At 44.3% G+C, this 19551-nt stretch overlaps 1 protein-coding gene across 12 annotated transcripts in view; it reads left to right on the forward strand.

The window, feature by feature from the left end:
* ATXN1 (ataxin 1) overlaps positions 1-19551 on the forward strand; it is a 223412-nt gene that overhangs the window by 128089 nt on the left and 75772 nt on the right. For 8 of the 12 annotated variants that reach the window (XM_064443618.1, XM_064443615.1, XM_064443621.1 and 5 more), the window contains one exon: positions 5889-6012. The exons of the other annotated variants lie outside the window; for them this stretch is intronic. The gene's annotated coding sequence lies outside the window, so the exon portion shown is untranslated. The remainder of the gene's footprint in view (positions 1-5888; positions 6013-19551) is intronic. 12 annotated transcript variants of the gene reach the window in all.

Below are 19551 nucleotides of genomic sequence, written 5' to 3' on the forward strand. Positions count from 1 at the left end.
TTCCCATCCTGCAGCACTTCATTTTCCCAGTAAGTACCTGCAGTGGAAATGCCATTCACACAGGAAAGATGTGCAGGGCTGGGGAGGCCCATGGATATGTTCACAGAGCTGGCAAAGGTAACATAGATCTTCTGAAAGGCAACGGAGTCATTGGTCCCAGCCAGCACAGGTTCACGGGGAGAAAGTCCTGATTAACAAACTTAATTTCTTTCTATGACAAGGTTACCCGCCTAGTTAACCAAGGGAAGCCAGTCTATGTAATCATTTTGGATTTCAGTAAAACTTTTGATACTGTCTCTCGCAGTATCCTCCTGGACAAAATGTCCAGCACGCAGCTAGATAAACATGTAATGCAATGGGTTAGCGATTGGCTGATGGGTCGGGCTCAAAGGGTCCTAGTAAATGGGGTTACATTGGGCTGGCAGTCAGTCACTAGCGGGGTTCTGCAGGGATCCATTGTAGGGCCAGTACTCTTTAAGGTCTTCATAAATGACTTGGATGCAGGACTGGAAGGAATACTGATTAAGTTTGCTGATGACACAAAATTGGGAGGAGCTGTTGACACTCCTGAGGACAGAGAGGCCCTGCAGAGAGATCTGGACAAATCAGAGAGCTGGGCAATCACCAACCATATGAAGTTTAACAAGGGCAAGTGCCGGATTTTGCACCTGGGGCACGGCAACCCTGGATGTACGCACAGACTGGGGAGCGAGAGGCTGGAGAGCAGCCCCGCGGAGAGGGACCTGGGGGTTCTGGTCGATGGCAAGTTGAACATGAGCCAAAGGTGTGCCCTGGCAGCCAAGAGGTCCAACTGCATCCTGGGGTGCATCAAGCCCTGCACTGCAGCCGGTCGAAGGAGGGGATTGTCCCGCTCTGCTCTGTGCTGGTGCGGCCTCACCTCGAGTGCTGCGTGCAGGTTTGGGTGCCACAGTACATTAAGGATATAAAGCTACTAGAGAGTGTCCAGAGGAGGGCCACAAAGCTGGTGAAGGGTTTAGAGGGGAAACCATATGAGGAGTGGCTAAAATCACCTGGTTTGTTCAGCCTAGAGAAGAGGAGGCTGAGGGCAGACCTCATTGTGGTCTGCAGCTTCCTCACAAGGGGAGGAGGAGGGGCAGGCGCTGATCTCTTCTCTCTGGTGACCAACAACAGGACCCGAGGGAATGGCAGGAAGATGTGCCAGGGGAGGTTTAGGTTGGATATTAGGAAAAGGGGCTTCCCCCAGAGGGTGGTGGAGCACTGGAACAGGCTCCCCAGGGAGGCAGACACAGCACCAAGCCTGGTGATATTCAAGGAGCTCTTGGACAACGCCCTCAGAGCCATGGTCTGAATTTGGGATTGTCCTGTGCAGGGGTGGGAGTTGGACTCGATGATCCTTCAGGTTCCCTTCCAACTCAGGATATTCTATGATTCTTTCCCCTACTACAAATGGTGGGGCAGAATGAATCACTTCCTTGTCTGAGCCCTATGATCTGCATGCTGTTTTTCTGGTTTAGGACCTGCAGGATATGCAGTGCTGACAACTTGATTTATTATTCCCTTACACCCAGATACAGTTATTCACCTTGCACAAAGTGGGTGTAACATATTGTAAAGTTGGGCATTTCACTATGGAATGCATGCAAAGCCATGGGAGGTGCTTGTTTACATGACAAAGCTGTGAAGAATCAAGCTTCACTTGAGGAATCAATGTTAAACAGAAATCAGAGTGATGCCTGACTGTTTTATACGAATGAAACCTCTTTTGTGCTAAGGTGATGTTCCTTCACTGTAGCCTTAAAGTAGGCATAATTGTGATCTAGGTCTTTTTTACACTAACAGAACAATTAATGTAAAGATGACTCAGCCCCATCAGGAGCAGCCTTTGTACGCTAGACAAAATGTCAGGAGGTTTTCAGATGAGTAAAGTTTGGCATGGCTGGTGTAGAGAAGCTTTTATTAACTTGAATCTGAAAGATAGATAATTCTTGGTTGGTTTGTGTGTTTCGGGATTTTGTTTTGGTTTTTGTTCTTTTCAATTAGAATCTTTTCTATATGTGTAAAATCAGCTAAACCTGTTGAAAATAGTTTAGGATTTGTTTCCTGACATGACAGATGATATACACATTAGGTAATTGAAATAGCACACACTCCAGGAACATACAACCTCGCCTTTCCCATTTGCGGTGGGGCAGGATTGAACCTGTCTAAAACTATTTCATGCAGAGAGAGAATAAAGGAGGAAATGAATTATGGTTTTATTTGAGTTGAAGGATTAGTTGTGGGATAATAGCGAACAACGAAACAACTGGGGAACAACGCTGCCGTCTCTTAAACAGTTTTATTAGCTTATGCTGATTTGTGAATTAGGAAAACCAAATTACATGATGCAAGAGAGCAAGGAATGGCAATTAAAAACCTGCGGGAAAGGACTGGAAAAATGGTGATCTCTCACTGCCTGCTCTTCAAAGCAAGATGAAGAGCATGACCTTTTCTTGGAATAAGTACAGGGTATTGCACAGACCCGACTTCTGGTTTTCAGTTTTGCCAATTTGCAGTTGCTCGCTTGTACTGTGGTTCTTAATTGTCGATTGCCCTGGGGTCCAATTTTAGTATCTAAATACTCCCAAGCAGTACTTCCATGTTCTTTGATTTGAGGTCTGTTCATCTCTCAATTACACTTCTAATCTGTCAACAAAATGTTCTTTTTAGCACTCAAAGGCAGGGCTATGCTGTGATATTTGAATAACCATAATGCTGTGGGACCATGAAAAACAGCTTCCTTGCGTAGCATTTCCCATTTATAGCTGAGATGTGATCGGTAACCATGTATGTGATAATGATTCATTGATCATGTTGAAGCTTTGGTTGCAAAGCCTGGTTAAAACCGAGTTTTACTGCAAACCAGCCTTCGTTGATGGTCCCTCCACGTTACAGGTCTTTTGCATGTTCGAAGAAGAGCATGTCATTGCAGCCCATCAGATCTGCATACCAAAAAGATTGTCCCAATTAGGGAATGAATGCTCTGCTCTCCAGGTGAGGATTGTGCTTCAAGAAGCAGGGTATCTCCCTGTGCGTCCTGAAGTTTGTGCTATGCTGTGTTTAAACTTTAGGCATAAAAATGTCTGGGAACATCTGCAGGCAGACGTGCCTTGCCCCTCGCAGAAAGAAGTGCCTATGGGTAAGGTCAAGTGAGCATGTCGTAGCAGACGAAACTAGCTTTTGAATTTACAGTGCATCATCTGCTCCATTATAACTGGCTGCGTGCATGGTGCAAAGGCACCCTTTACTAAATGCAAGGTCTCTCACCCTTTTTCCCTGAGGGGTAGGCCGCCTTGCTTCGTGTCATTCTTTCTGTGAAATAAGTGCACGGACCAGGATAGCTGCCACAGAGCACCACTGCACTGTGTTGCACAGACACTGCTTGTGACTTGTTCCCATGTCCATGTGCTGGCGTGGGTCTACAAGACAAATTCCAGACCGATAGCAAGATAACTGCATAGTTAGCGTGCGATACTTGCTCCTGTTTCAGTGATCGGAGCCCTGGTATAGGCAGTCAGAGCCTTGTTTAACTTGAACAGAATCAAAATCCTAATCCTGCCTCTTGAAGTTAGCAGAACGACTTTGAGTGCGGTGGGTTTCAGCTCAATGTCACAGGCAGCTGACTCTCCAGGGAGGCTCAGAGGAGTCCGTGCAAGCAGGAGCTGTGAAACCTGTTGTGGGAAACAAGGTGCTCATGGAGGAAACCTCCCTGCTTTTACTAAAAATAACTGGAAGCCATCTAATTTTGGCAGAAATGTTAAATATTTTGTCATAATCTTTTTGGGTACATTTTCAGGTTCCCCTGCACATTGAATGACAAGAGAGAAGTGTTTGGTGAATTTTGGGGGGACGTCATGAAGATTAAAAATTGAATTTTTTTAGGGGATTTTCGGATTGCCAAATTACGGGAAAAACACCAGAAGTGGTAATTTTGAAAATGCCAAAATGTTCCATTTTAACACCTAGAAGCAAAATATTTTGAGTATTTTGAGGTTTTCTTTCCATCTTGAGTTTCATCTAATTGAAAGAAACAAACCTCTTGAAAAAAATTGCGTTAAAGAAAATGTTGAGGGTTGACTTAAATATGGTTTGGGGTGGTTCTCCTTTTGGTCAGCTTTCTAAAGTTAAAAAGCTTGTGAGATGATGTCAGAGGGTATGCTTCTCTGACAGATAAGCAGCAGTGTCCCATTTTATTGGAGAGGAGGGAAGCTGTTGACCAAAATCCTGGAACTTTAGACAGGGCCTGGGGATCTGAAGGATCTTGAGGCTGCAGTGCCTCTGTCACACAGGAGCTGTACTTCCAGCTCAGAGTTTCTTAGGCTGGGAAGGCTTTTGTAACAGGTATCTTGCAACGCTACAATCCATCAGGGAGAGGACAATGATGCATGTAACTGAAGCTGATCATCACCATCATTGCCAGCGCACCATGGAGAGTCCCAGCCAGCTGGAGGAAATGGCAAACCTTCAAGGACACTGCTCTGTGAGGGCTTAACTGCAGCCAGTAAACCCAGTAGTTGTCTTACACCAAAGCTGGATCAGCTGGGGAAATACTGGTTTGGGTTTTGGAGTGTTTTGCAGTTGTTGCTTTTTATGTTCAGTTGAAACAGACTGTCTCAGGGCTGTAAACATTGCCTACCACCATTGCGTTGCCTTCTCTCTGCTCTTCACCCATGAACTGCTCTTGTCTGTCTGACTTGTTTCCTGCCTTCACGTAGGGTGAGATTCATCTGCATTCGTCTGTAGCCATCTAGTCTGAGCTCAGTGTCTAGACTCACTTTATGGAGGGAAAGAAGCAGACCTTTCTAGAGAGTGATTCATTCTGTCCTAAGCAGATGCTTAAGATAGGTCAAATTATTCATTTTCTAGATTGCCTAGCTTCCTCCACTGAAAGTAAAGAGAGCTTGCACTGTCTCAGCTGTAGACTTTTGTCCTGCAGGTGTTTTTGCTTTGGGGATGTGGATTCCACCATAGCGCTGATAGGATGGAAATTTGTGTGCATGAATCCTGAAATTACATGTGAAATGTTTGAGGAGCCTCATGTCGAGGAGTTAGAAAAAGTTTGTGGCACAAAGTGAAACTCAGAATTTAGGAAGCACAAGTAGGCCATGAGAACCTGGCTGAAGGAAAAAACGTTCGGTTTGGGCCCTGTGGAAATCACACTCTATTTTAAGTATTCTGTGTGGGGTTCACATAAAAATGTAGCACAGCAGTTTTCCCAGACCCCAGGAAAAAGGCTGAGGATAGTCTGATACCTTGTACAGCAGGTCAAAAAAAAAAAAAAAAAAAAGAGTTGGTCCACAAAGAAATTCTGAAAAATGAAAGAACCACAAAATATTAAAATCTCAGATGTGAAAAATACTTCCTACTGAGGAGTAGCAAGTGTGTGTATGTGTGTATGTTTGGTTTCAGTACTCCTCTCTTGCACTATTACAGATAACCACAGAAATAGATAGGTGTTTGTGTCCCCTTAGAGGAGTTCATTGAGAACAAAAGTCTTCCTCTGTGGACCTCTCTGCACACCGTGGGCTTTGTTTGAAGACACTTCTCAAAACACCACCACTGAGTAGTTTCTTCTTCCTCTTGTTATGGCAACAGGAGTATCCAAGAACTATTTTAATCATGCATCTGCCTCAGCAACTCCGAGCTGGGTTTTAATTGTTGGTGATAAGAAGTACAGAGCAGATGACTCTTCCTATCCTAGATCAGTGTCACTCTGTACTGGAATCTCTATCCTGGGAGCTCATTAAAAATGTATTTCCTTCACAGAGGTGTAGGAATCAGTTGTTCATTTGCTAAACAGCCGTATGGATTTTTCTCTTTTTAATCCTTGCTTTCTTTTCTTACTATGATTTGCTTTTCTTTTACAGCTCTATCTTACTTTATTTGAAAGAGGAAAGCCAGTGAGGACCTGTGAGCAATCTGGCAGCTTCTGAAAAATCTTCATGCTAAAGGATAATCCAGAATTCCCAGAAGAAGAACATAGTGAATGTTGTGAGTTCCTAGCAGTGATAACGTGTACTTGCAATTGTGTCTTTTGGGGGGGTGGTATCTGCCACTGTAGTTTTTGTTTGCTCCCACTCCGTGATGTACTGAGCATCTTTTCACTCTGCTGAAACCAAAAGCAGACGTGTTTGCATTGGGCTGCAAACCAAGACTTGAATTTCTCTCCCTCTCTCTTTTTTCTTTCTTTTAATGTCTTCAAGGGCAATACAGTGTTATCTAAGGAAAGATGCTGGGTTTCTTTTCCTTGGACTGCTACAGTTATTTAACACATGGCTATTGCTTTGTAGTTAAATATATAAGCCTGCATTTAAAGGCCTTGTGACTGTGTAGCCTAACAAGAATGAAAAATATTATAGATAACAGTTCAGCAATCTACGGGTCGGATTCAGGAGTTTTATATGTGCTCATACAATGGTTGAAATTATTTGGCCACTTTCAAATTAGGGGAATGTAAATGTGGTTATTTGCACCTGATATTCCAAACTCCTATTGCTTTGATCAGTTTCTTATATTAGTTTGAGTATTTTCAATAGAAATGCTCCTCTCAGAGGTTTGTGTTCATGGAAACTGGAGTAGTACACCTTTCAGAGGGAAACATAGTCACGTAACAAAGACCCTGATCCAGCTGTGGCATTTAATAAGACGGTTCCCATCTGCGTTTCTGGGTTGAAATGGGCAAATGTGCAGATAAAATGTAAACATCCTCTCGAACAGAGGAAAGCAAGAATTCTTTGCCTGCCAGGTTTGAGAATAATCCTTATTTTTGTCTTAAGAAGGAACCTTGGGAATTTTAAAATTAGGTAAATTAATACTTAAACCCTTACACCCAAAGTATGCAGTGGTCCTTCAGGATGTTAGTGATAAAACAGCTGCAGATTCTTCCAGTTTGAGCAAATTAGTTTTTGCACTTTCCATAAATTTAGTAAATACAAATATATTTTATGACTGCTGGGCCTGCCTTCTAGTTCCCTGGAAGTTGGATGTCCTCCTTTGCTTTCCTCTTTGGGTTCAGGTTATGGGAAGCAGATTGAGACTGAATCTAAGCAGTGCTGCTTTCCCAAGACCCACTTGCAAAATAAGTGTTAGAGAAGACACTGAAAAATCTTCATCATCTCTCTGCTTTCCCACATGTTTTGATCTACAGTGAAATGGTTAACAAAGCTGATGTTTGGAGTTGTTACTGGACACTAAGTTGCCAAGTTAGTAACTCCTTAAGATAAATAAGGGACCTCTGAGACCTGGAGCTTCTCACTGTCTATGTGTCCAAGCAGATGTGGCCATATCAGCTTATTCCCTCACTTCGAAAGACTTCTTCGAAACCACAAGGGCTTACTTTGCACGCTGACATCCTAGAGCAGAGGAGGGCAGCTTTAAATAATAATAATAATAATAATAATAATAATAATAATAATAATAATAATAATCAACTGTCCTAGCATGCAAAGCTGTTGGGTTAACAGGAGATGTTTGTGCAAGATGTTGCAATCACCTCCACTGGTTGCAACAGCACCACCACCTCAGGCAGAGGAGAGCATTCCCTGGGTCCTCTAAGGTATGTGGTGTGCCAGATCAGCCAGATAAACTGTGCAAGAGGAGGCGGCAATCACCACCCGTTACAGGGGATGAAGTACCTGTCTAAGATGCTGTCGGTGTGATTATTACATTCTGCCCTGTCCTAAATGATTTTAAATGAACCCACTTAAAAGTGCAGGGTGGTCATCTGCTATTGCGGTGCCAAAACCCCAAATTACACTTGTGAGGTCTGGGTTTGTGCAGAAAAATCAGCACTCTTCTCACCAGGTACCGAAGGACAGAAAGCGCTCTTGAGAATGGCTCTCACCTTGGCATTCAGGACCATTTTTTGGGGGGGAGTCCTTTGTAGGTAATGGAGAGCTCTTTAGAAGTTCCTTGAGAGTGTGTTTTGTCACCTGGCTTCTGCTTGGAGGACAGTGCTGCAAGAAGGAGGTGGTCGACCAGGTTCTTCCTCTCCCCTTGCTTCTTTCCTTTATCCTCTCGGAGAGACAGAAATACCAGAGATGAGGAGGGATGCTGTTTCTGCTGAAAGGAGATGCCAGCATACAGTGATTTTACTGAAAAACACTGATATCTCTTCTCTGAGTGTTTGCAGGGTGTTGTCACATTAAGATGTGTGGAAAGCGATCAGACCTTTCCCACTGCAAGCAATAGCTGTTCTCATCCCTTCCACCTCCTCCTCCTCCTGCCACCCAGGCAAACTTCAGACGAAGTGGGGTGTGAGGAGGGAGGGGGGCAGTAAATTGGGACCAGTGTCTTGTATCCACCTAGAAACTGCCTGTTTACTAAACAGCACAAATGTTTTGCTTCCTTTCTCCTGCTCTCCTCATTTGGATGAACAACATTTCTGGAATAGCAGAGCTGGTACAAATCAAGTCCATATTCCTCTTTTGCAGAGAGAAAAAGGGATGTCAGGAGGATTCGTTAAGGAGGAACATTTATTTCACTTAGTGAGGGGTAAAAACAAAGCAAGGCGAAGCTCCTTTGCTCTTGTAGGAGGGTACCTTTTGAATTCCAGCATACAGTTTTGTAATTTTCTGATGGGATTTAGTTATCCTGAGGGTTTTTTTCCATCCTGAAAACATATGCCACAGCTTTTTTGGAGCGCTAGCCGCACAAGCACAAACACATTCTGACAGGAGCAACGAATAAACTCTTCGTGTTCCTCACTCGTAGGCATTTCTTCACTTTTTTTTGTGCTTGTGTGAAAACCTCTGGCACCGTTTGTGGGAAATGGAAAATAAATCTCTAAATCCAGTATGTGTCAATAACTGAAACGTCTTCAGTTGATCTCATATCTATAACTGTTATTTTGAGCAAACTGCAGATGGCAGGATAGTAAACATCCCCGCTCCTTGCTCTGACAGGCTTTCTGTGCCTGGCTTCAGTGAGCATCTGCCACCGTAAGGGCTGAGCATGGTGCTGGAGAGGATCTTGGGGACTGCAGCCACGCAAGGCTTAGCCCTGGTCCAATCCCATTTTTAGCTGCCACCTCCTTTGTCCGCTCCTCGGACCTCCTTTCTCCCTTCACCCTGGTCCTATCTTGTCCGTACTCCTCCTCTGGCCGCCGGCTGTTTTTCCTGGCACCTGGACCAGCGGCGCGGCTGGGAATGACAGCTCTTGGAGCTGATGTCAGTGCCACTTCCTGAGCTGCCTGGCCAGGCTGGCGGCAGCCTGGGCACTCCCTCTCCCCAGAGCATCACCATCTCCGCTTGCCCACACTGCTGCTGCGGCAGCCCCTTAGAGAGGAGGCAGACACAAGTGATGAAAATTGATCATTAGTGAGCCTTTTACAGCAGTTTTCCATAAGCTGCCGCCTCCCACGCCTTAAACCTCAACGCCAGGTTTGCAGTGCAGCCTTGAGCCTCAACGCCAGGTTTGCGGTGCGGTTGGAAGTGATGCCCGGTGTCTGTTCAAACAGTGATGAGCCATGCACGCCTTGGGAAAGCGACAGGAAGTTTTGGCACATGCAGCCTTAATGATTCTGAATGTCTTTGCTTTTGAATTGCTTTGGTATCCCTGTGCTAAACCACTTAATGGTTTTCTACGGAAATTACTAGGCTACAAACAAAAGTGAGAGCTGTGTGTGTCCATTCTACCAAACAACTGCCCAGTACATGCCACTCTGTATTTATAGGGAGAGAGAAAAAGGGAAGAATCACTGTCATTTGAGAACTATCTCTCAGAAATGGCAGTCATTTATTCCCAGGCATTATTCTTCATTAAGAGCTACAGACAGCTGCAGCTTCCCTTTAAATAGAAATTGCGCTCTGTAGGCATGCTATACATAGGGCTTCAGGTTTCTGAGATATGTCTGCCAAAAATCAGAAGTATTTCTCACCAAATAAATGTTTATTCAGAAAGTCTTTATTTCCTGGCTTTTATTTCACGTCACGTGCTTCCGTCGGCCAGACAAGAACAGCTCAAGGCTGACATTTGGGAGAGGAAACTGAAACAGTTTGGGTCTCTTGCAGGGCTTCAAAAAAAGTCTCTGACCGTAAATCTGGACCTTTGGTTTGGCAGTTTATTTTATCTGATGAACATTGGATTAAAATGGATGTTGCAGAAATACAGCAGAGCTACTGCGTCTGCATGGAAGAGAAGTGCGTGGTTGTTGTAGTAGGTGTTTCTGGGTGTCAGGTTGGCTCACCTCCTCTCCCGGCCCCAAAGCCACTGTCCTCTGAGCACATGGATGGCAAACCTGCCTTGGCAGCACACAGCGACTGAGTTTTTTTTGGCGGTGGGACATCCCGTGTATGGTCAGCGTATGGGCATCTGTGGACGGCGTGTGAGAGCTGGGCTGTGTCTGCTTGCCCCTACTACCCATAAGAGGTGGCGAGTGTGGCTTTGAGTCCTGCAGAAGAACAATGAGGCTGTAACCCATCAGCACTCGGGGACCAATGCAGGGCCAAATGCCTTTTATTCATGTGTGTGCAGCTTCCCCGGGTTTACCTATATTCTTCTCTGTGTACCTGCATGCTGGCTCCTCAACTCATGACTTCCTAACCTGCCTTTTCCCCGCTCTCTTTTCCAGCCTGGACTGCTGAGCTTCCCCCTGCTTTGTCTCTGGGGCTTATCTCCTGCATCTATACTTTCCATTCAGTGTGCCAGCCCCTACCACTCCAGTAGAGGACTTTGCTGTCATAGCAGCCCCAGTGGGTTGCCTTTTGTAATCTGTGGCTATGCTGTTCCTGTCAAACACAAGACATCTTCCTTCTCCCCATCTTCCCCCAGGTCTCCCCACACCCCTAAGTTTATTGCTTTCAGTATGCAACCTGTGTATTAAAATAATTTTTAGTTAGGTCATTCATTATTCTCTTGCTTTCTTCTCGGCCGATATAGCTTCTAGAGAACTGAGAAGTTGTAATTTCTCCAGGGCTAAAATCCAAGTCTTTGATAGGCAGGCATGATGCCTGGGGCCACTACATGTTGCTACCGGTTGTCAGCTTTATAAAACTTACCCTGCAGAGCAAAGAAATCTGGGCACAAAGATTGTTCTCTTCTCTTACCGTGGCAAGCTGTAGTTTCCCAGTCTGTTCCGCCTTCCCTTCATTGTCTTCCAAGCAAATGGCTGTAGGATTATGACTCCCATGTTTGGACTGAGAACAGCTTTTGCCTGAGCAAACAGATTTCTCTTTGGCAGTCACTTTAACTGCTGCCCCAGCTTTTTGCTGTCAGCTTTATTTCATGATTTGCTGTTAGAGAAGTCCAGGCAGTACTAGTGCATTGGAGCAAGTAAATGGAGCAAGGAAGGCAGGTGAATGTGTGTGTTAATGATTACAATACTGGGGTGGTTGCAGTATAGCGAGGGAAATGCTTCTGCTGTAGTTCAAATGTAGCTTAAGGTTGCTCTTAGTTTTAACTTGGTGGTGCTGGCTGGAGAAACTTCCTGTCCTTGCTTGCAGCACTCCTTGATCCAAGAGACTTCCGGGTAAACCAAGAAGGAGCGGTGGAAACCAAGCCCAGCCTTCCCAGATGATAACATGGCCTGAAGGCTGCTCTGGTACTTGCAAGTTGTGTCTGGGATGAAGCTGACCAAAACACAGGTGTCCCATGCCTGTTCGAATATTTCTGCTGCTGCTTTTCCGCCTCTTCTGTGTTTCACTGCTGCTTTGTTATGCTGCTGCGTTAGTGAGCGTCACTGGTGAGCTGGTTTGCTATGCCCACAATGACCCTAACAGTATCTAGCAGCTTGCTGATGCTTCTCTCAAAGCTGATAATGTTGGTGGCAGCAGCAGGAGGAAGAGGATATAAATTAGGCTCTCCGAGAGGGAAATTTGTTTCCATTTTCTGTTTAGAGCATGCATTCAGAAGGAAAGGCTGCTGCTACCAGCAGGTTAGTTAAAAGGGGTCACAAGCCCATTGTAGCAGAATACTATTCTGAACCACTTCTTCATTCATATTTATTCCAGGTTGGTTTGCAGCCTGACAGGCATGTTGACCCTGGACGCTTATGTTAGGAAGGAATATTAGATACTCTTCAAGAAACTGGAATTATTGATGGTATCACTGTTCCTTCTCAGTGAGTTTCAAGTTTCTGGTAATCAGCATAGGCGTTTCCAGCTGCAGACAACTGATGAATGCTTCAGAGGCACCTGATGGCACAAAGGTCAAGAAGAAGATGATAAAGAAGCAAGTTGCCAGGATTGCTCTTAGCTTCTTTCCCTGTTGAGGCTGTCAGAACTAGAGACAGGCTAAGGAAACCTGAGATGCTGTAGTCTTTTGTTTATTTCTAATGGGTTCTCCTGGCAGTTCTTTAAATAATAGAGAAACCCTGCCCACTATTGCGAATCAAGTTTATTGCACTAGTAATAGAAGAAATCTGTTTGGAGAGCAAGGGTCGCATTAGGTGAGGAGGGGAAGGTTATTCATGGGTTTCTGTGCCTCAGTTGCACAAGTCACAATCTTCAGTCAGAATTGGGGTGGTGATGTATAAATTCCCTTTGTCTCACTTCCAACAGTCAGACTGCAGTGAATCCTGCTAAAGCATTACAAAAGCTGTGCCAGTTGAAAGAAGCTAGGCAAAACATGGTTTGGCTTCCCTGATGGGTGGACGTTTGTGTTCAGGATGTCAGAGATTCCTTGCAATGGAGAGGTGTCTGCAATGGAGGTGGTAGTGGGCAAATTGTTCTTTAAGCCTTCAGCTGCCAGGAGTTTGTCTCTCTGGCAGATAAAATATCTCTTCTCAACAGTTTGATTTAGCATTTCTGATGCAAATACTTCACAGAAAGAAACTTCAGGTAACATGAACCTCTGGTGAAGTAAAAGTGAGTTTGACACTCCAGTTGAGCAACAGGAAGAGCACTGGATGAGCTGATGCTTTTCATGTTCACAGTTAAAGTATTTTGGATCTTTTTGTGTTTTTTGAAAGGAGTATTGTTTGTTTGTTTTCTTGTAAAACCATACACTGTCAGTGACTCTGTTAAAGCACCAGATTCTTATGGGGAAAAAAGGCAAAATAAAGTCTCTTTGTCTTTCAGTCTGCATCATGTACAGCTGCTGTTTGAGGTGGGACAGTTCTCATAACTCACTTCTGAGTTAAGACATGTCCGTTAGCTCCACAGTGAGAATTACCAGGATTCTTTTTAATTTTACTAGATGCATTAAAATGTTTGTGTAACTATCTTTATTCAACCTGAGGGATAGCCTGCAGAGTGATTAAGGAGATATAAGTACAAGCACTTCCTTCTTGTTATCATTGACCAGTCAAACCAGTTCAACTGAAGGTGTTTGGCTTAGTGAGCAGTCCTGCTGGATGCTCTGGATGACATTCGTAGAAAGGGTGAGTGAGCTGCAGAGCTTTATTTGTCTTCATTACAGGGTGAAGTCTCTTCTTAAATTAAATGAAGTAGGCAGTCTTCATTAGCTCTGGGTTTTCTTATTCTAATGTAATTATAACTTGTCTTCAGTCAGCCTTTTGCTTGCCTGCTTACAAATAAACTCTTTCCATCTGGAGAGTATTTTGAGATGGGGAAGGTGCAGTGAAGTAGTGAAACTATAGTTAGCACTGTGTTCTTCCTCTCCTTCTCTTCAACTACCTAGAATGCTATACAAGGAAATAGAAAAAAAAACAAACACATGACAAGCATAATAGGATCCTCCTCTCTCAAAAAAGATTATGCAAAGAAAGACTGTTATCTGCCTAAGCACATGCAACGGGAGAAAGCATCATACATTGATCTGTAAGACCCCTGCAGCTCTTTGCTTCAAAAAAGCAGCACTAAGAACTGAGGAATCGCCCCACTCTGCTCTCAGATGACAAGACACATTGCTTCAGCAGTAGGTAGTTCTTGGGCATAATGAAATACCTGCTGACTGCAGAGAGTAAGAAAGGCTCAGTCACGATGGGTACATCTATTTGTGCATCCGAGCCCCGTGCAGAGATTCCCAAGCTGACAAGGTGCTTTGCTCAGGCTAATTAGCCCTGCTTCTTCCCTTACATCTTCCCTGATTATGCTAATTAGACGGAGCAGGGTGCTGTCTGACACTGGGGAGAGTAAAACAAGTGTGTCTGTACAGCCTTGCCCTGCAGTCTACCCTATAAATTTCTGAGCCTGCTCAGCACAAGCCCATGAGTCTGTGCTGCGTGGCTGTGCAGCACAGGTATTTCCTGGAGTTTTACTGTATGTGCTACCAAGACTCACTCAGCCTTGGGTGGCTTGTGTTAGGGAAGTGTTAGGGAAGATCTTGAACACGTGACTGCCCATAGCCTCCTTGCACTCAGAAGAACACATGCTGCTAGGTGTCTTCTGTCCTGGTGGTTTTGTTGCACGCGAACGACCTCCCTAGTTCTGGGGTGGTGGTCTGGAGCTCTAAGGGAGAAGGGGTGATGAAAGGACAGAAATACTCAGGCAGACAATCAGAAATGGTATGACTGAGGAATAGAAATATGAAGAACTTGGACTTTCTGCTTTTCATCCTACCTACGTGTGCAAGACTGGCAGAAAAATGGGTTGGCAGGTTGAATTAGATTGTGAAACCTTGCTAATTAGCATTCCCCGCTCCACCTCTCCCTTCTTCTTCCTTCCCAAGTGGGATTCTTGCAGAATGAAATGAGTGCAGGGATAGGTGACTTTCATAATTTGACGTTTTAACATTCAATTCCAGCTGTAGCTATTGCAGTTTGAGTAAATTTGCTGTCAAATATTGTTTTAAAGACATTGACTGAGCTTACAGAAGACGGGTTTTAGAAGAAACAATCAAAAAAACCCCAACAGCCCCAAAATGACAACAAATAAAACTATTTTTGCTCATTGTAGTAGAAATGGCTTTTTACACTGCTGACTGTTCCTCTTCTGACTGGCACCTTCCTGAGGAATGTGGCTGAGAATGAATGCATATGTATACACACATACACACATGGCTATCTATATATACATTGATCTTAGTGAGCCTGGGAATGTAAAAGCAAGTGCAGAAACGTATGTTGGTTTTGGCAAGTTGTTTGTTTTAGTTGCACAGTTTCTTGATTTTCTTCATTTAAAAGGTGCGTTAATGTTTTGTGTATGAAGCCTGGAGTGTCATAGTTAGATATCTTGTCAAAAGATGGATGTCCATGATTCGTTCCATATTGTGGAATGGTAGTCCTCAAAATACCACATCAAGCCACTACCATGAATAAATAGCTGTGCTGTATTATTTTTAGGAGTAGCAGTTTCCAAGACAGTCAGTATGATCACAGCCATTAAGTGAGTAGAAAGTGTTTTGAAAGAGTAGAAAGAGCTTTGTTGACTGAAGTGGCTGGGTCAGAGCTGAAAAGGAAGAGTTTGCTGTTTTAAAACATAGCAGACATTTTAGACATTCTTATCGGGATGCTTCAGTAACGCAGTTGTGTGAAAGGCTGATAAGGGAATGTGCGATAGCAGCCCTCATAATTTAAAGTACCCATACTTGGCGTGTTCTCTGGTAATGTAAAATAGCAATAAATATAAATCTCATGTTCTGGAATTCCTGGGTCTGCTTATTAGCAGATCAGTGTGTAAACACTGGCTCAGTGTGTCTAATGCTAGAAGGATGTGTTCTGTTCTCTTGAAGGGATGTGTGCTGGCTCTGCCCCCCTAGAGCATGTGTAAGACAGGCTAGATTCAGACTGAGCTATACTCCACAATTTCTAGAGGAAGTCTGTTTTGTATAAACCACACACCAAAGCAATATGTAGATAATTTTTCTCTGTAATGCAGGTTATTTCACCAGTTTTGTATTACTAATATCAGTTACTGGTTTCCCTCGAGCTGCCTCATAAATTCTTGCCAGGAGCACCTTAACAGGACAACTCAATCAGAACTGTAGATTTAATGTTGCTCCTTGGTCAGATTGGGACTGGCAGTTTCCAGTTTGCTCCCAGATCTACACCCATTAAGTGCATAAAAATGGTCTGAAAAAAGAGGGAAGAGCTTTGATCACTTAAATGACTGCATTTGGATTGAAAGTGGAGAGTGGCAGATGAAAAAGCACTGGACTGCTAGTGGCAGGGGACGAATCCCAGCGTTTGCACCCCATGGTCACTGTAGGCCTATAGTAGCTGGTTTTTCTGTTACAGACTTGAGCCCTGAGCCTGCTTGTTGACCTGTGCACGCTCTTAAGACTGCCTGGCATGTCAGGGTTAGAGCCTGGAAGCAGCAGGGAGCGGTGTTTATCCGTGGTCAAAGAGGGAAACCACCATGCCAACACAAAGCTGCTTGTCTGATGAGACCAATGCTAAAGCTAATGTGTAGAGCAGTGGTGATTGCCTCTTTAGGAAAGCAAATGAAAGCAGGGTGAATGGTCCTTAACTGAGTTATGGTTGGTGTTTTAAGGTTTATGGCATAATGCACTTAAGCTCAGTGAAGGCATTTCTTTTTAAACGTTCCTTCAGGACTTCAAAATGTTGCAAAGAGCAAAGCAAACTATCTGATTGTGGTTGTGCAAAGCTGGTCTGGTATCAGTGTAGCTGAAACTGAAATTGCAGTCACATGAGTTCAGTCTCAGTGCCTGTATTGTGCTGGAAAACCCAAGTGATTGGGTATAGAAAAGATTTGTCATATTAAAGCATCTCCTTTTGGTTCTGTGGGGGTTTTTTGTTTCCATTTTTGTTTTGGTGAAGATGGTGTGGGGGATGAGGAGTTGCAGATTGATAATTGTTTGTCTGTAAACTGTCTTACTGAAACGGAGACTGTGGGAGGCTTTCTCGTGGCTCTTAGTCAGACCAGTGCCTTATCTAAACAGTATTTGACCCTTGAAGATGCTACATGTGGCCCTCATCCAGCTTACCTGCCCGATCACAGCGGATGGTCTGATCATGCTTGCAGCTGAGTGAGAGGAGCACTCATCTGGGGAGCCATCCCCAGAAGACTGCATTCCTAAGAGTCTTTCCTCTCTGATAGCATCCTTTCCCTGGATTTCTTTTAATGTAGTTCAAAGGTGTACCAGGAAGGAGAATTTGATACCTTGATGAAGGAAGTCACAAAATTAGGCCAATGCTGTGTCCTGACATCACCACATGGTACTTTTTTTGACATTGCATTAAAATGCAATGACTTGTAATGATAGCTATGCAGCAGCTCAAAACAAACACTGCAGAAACTTTGATCTCAGGCAGTGTTTGTCAATACAAATGTAATTATCTGTGTGGACCATCAGTCTTAAGACTAGTAATAGCAGCAGTGTGGGAGGGCTTGTGGTATCCAGTCTGGGGCATTTCTACCCTGCTGATGTCAAACAGGCTGACAGCAGGTAGGATACTGATGACAGAGGTCAGGTCTTGCTGGGCTCATTACTTGTCTTCTGTTTTATGGTGGAGCAGGGGAGAAATTTTATCCTTGATCTTTACCTGAAAACAATAAGAAAGGAGGAGATACAGAGGAGCATATGCCATTAGAGAAATAAAATGGCAATTCATGCTGCTCTTTCATACCATTTCTTGCATTAAAAAGTAAATTCAATGATTCCTGTCTTCTTATTTTCTAGGTTTTTTTAGATTCAACTTACAATGATAGGAGCATTCTTCTCTTAGTAAGAAGTAATTCTGATATGCAAAATTTGAAACCTAAGGGACAAGACAAGGGAATATGCATTGTTTTAATAAATAAGGATCATTTAAATGATTCCTGACCTATTACTGATTACTTTAACCTTTCACATGCGAAGGGAACAAAGGAAAATGTTAAAAATTTAGCCGTGGTAAAGTTTGGCCAACTAGTGCCAAGCATGGATAGATGTGAAGCCCAGTGGAAACATTATGGGGTTCTTAGAGTGAGTCCACCAAGAGTCTGAGAAGACGCCCAATGAGAAAGCTGGAGTTCAGATCCCAACTTCTCCCTTGCTCAGACTTCTTTGGGTTTCTGTTTTGGTTCTGGCTTGTTTCTTAATTTAAGCAATCACCTCTGTGGTGTATGGTGGTTGCAGTCAGTCTTGTCCTATGCTGCCTTTTAATGAAATGCATCTACAACGCCTAGTGCACTGAGCCTGGTGGAGACAGGTGTTGCCTTTTGGAAGGAGAATTGCATTTCTTGGTTTCTATTGCACCTTTAAAATTCTTTCCTTTCCTTCCTGTCTGCAAAGAGACTACCTGGTGTTTAGATATTCAGGTATTAACTCCCGGAGCCCTTTCTTTTCAGGCAGCCTGCAGTTCGGAATGACTCTGCTGGTGGGGCACTGACTTGCAATCAGGACACATAGTGGTGGAGCCAGAAGGAAGAGCTATCTGATGGTGACTTGAGGCATGTCATGACCAGTTAGTGCAGCAGCCATAAAATGGAGATAATGATACCGATACTGCTCCTTGGTGAAGCATTATGAAATGTTTTCATTAGTATTTCTGCTCCACAGCCTAGGTGTTTTTAGCCTGGATTCCAAGGAAGTGAGGTGTGGTGGTGGTGATGATGTCTGTCTGCTTGTCCATCCCCTTTCGCCCCCTCCCATAACACTGAGTGTCTTGGCTAATTCCCACCAAATCCAGCAGGAAGCAGAAGTCTCAAAGACAATCAAATTCCTACAGATTTTTTTGTTGTTGCTCAACTCAGCAGGCAGGGGAGGTGAGAGGCATGAGTTAGTGCTGGCACTGAGGGGGAAGAGAGCGCCAAGCTCTGCCCTTGCTAGCTGTCTTTGGCAGTGGCCAGCTGCGAGCCCCACTGCTACATCCAGCGCGTCCTGGCAGCCCTTGTCAGGTTGCCAGGCCAGTATGGCAGGATGTGGAGCAAGGCTGGGCTGCTGGAGGATGCCAGAGGTGAGATGGTGCAGGCATGGGTGAACGCAGAGGGACAGCAGAGACACAGAGCACAAATCCTGCTCGCTCTCTCCTTTGGTAGAACTGGACGTGTTACTGAAAGGGCTCTGACTAAATTGGCTGTTCAGAATCCTGGTGGTGGTTTTGTTTCTGGCTGCTCTGAACATGCCCTCCTCATGTTCCTGGGATGTTTTCACTCCTCTTCTGCGCAGAGCTGGGTTCCTCTGCCACAAGGAGCTCTGAATCTTTCCTGGCACCTTCAGCAAAGCTCTTGCACTCCTTCCCCTCCACACTGCTCATGTTTTACTTCTGCAGTAAATGCAAATACAGAGCTGCCTTCTTTCCCTGTAACTGTGGGGCTTCTCCCCATATATCCCAAGTGGAAGAGCCTTTCCATTCTCATGAAGAAATTCTCTCTTTGTCCTCATTATACAGGTTTAATGGCTAGCAGGCCCTGTTTTCAGTGACTGCTGAATTTCTGCCTTGCACCGTTCTGTTTGCACTGGCCTTTTTTTGCACAGGGCCTCTCACTTGTCAGAGTGCTCTGGTTTTGTATGGCTCTGCACACTGAAGGCAGCTACACGGTAGTAGTAATAACCACAGGGATGCAAATTTATTATCTCATGTTTAGTAACTCAGTGGGAGCACATGTTTATCTTGTACACTTCAGTGCTGTTTTTAAATAGTACTGTATATACAATAGATAGATTTAAAGTTGACTAACCAAGAAAACATCCTCAAGGCTGAAGGAACAAGCATGAAAAATATGCAAGAGTTCCAGCCTGGGTTTG

The sequence above is a fragment of the Phalacrocorax carbo genome, chromosome 2 (genome assembly GCF_963921805.1).
Source record: "Phalacrocorax carbo chromosome 2, bPhaCar2.1, whole genome shotgun sequence".
Classification (NCBI taxonomy): Eukaryota; Metazoa; Chordata; class Aves; order Suliformes; family Phalacrocoracidae; genus Phalacrocorax; species Phalacrocorax carbo.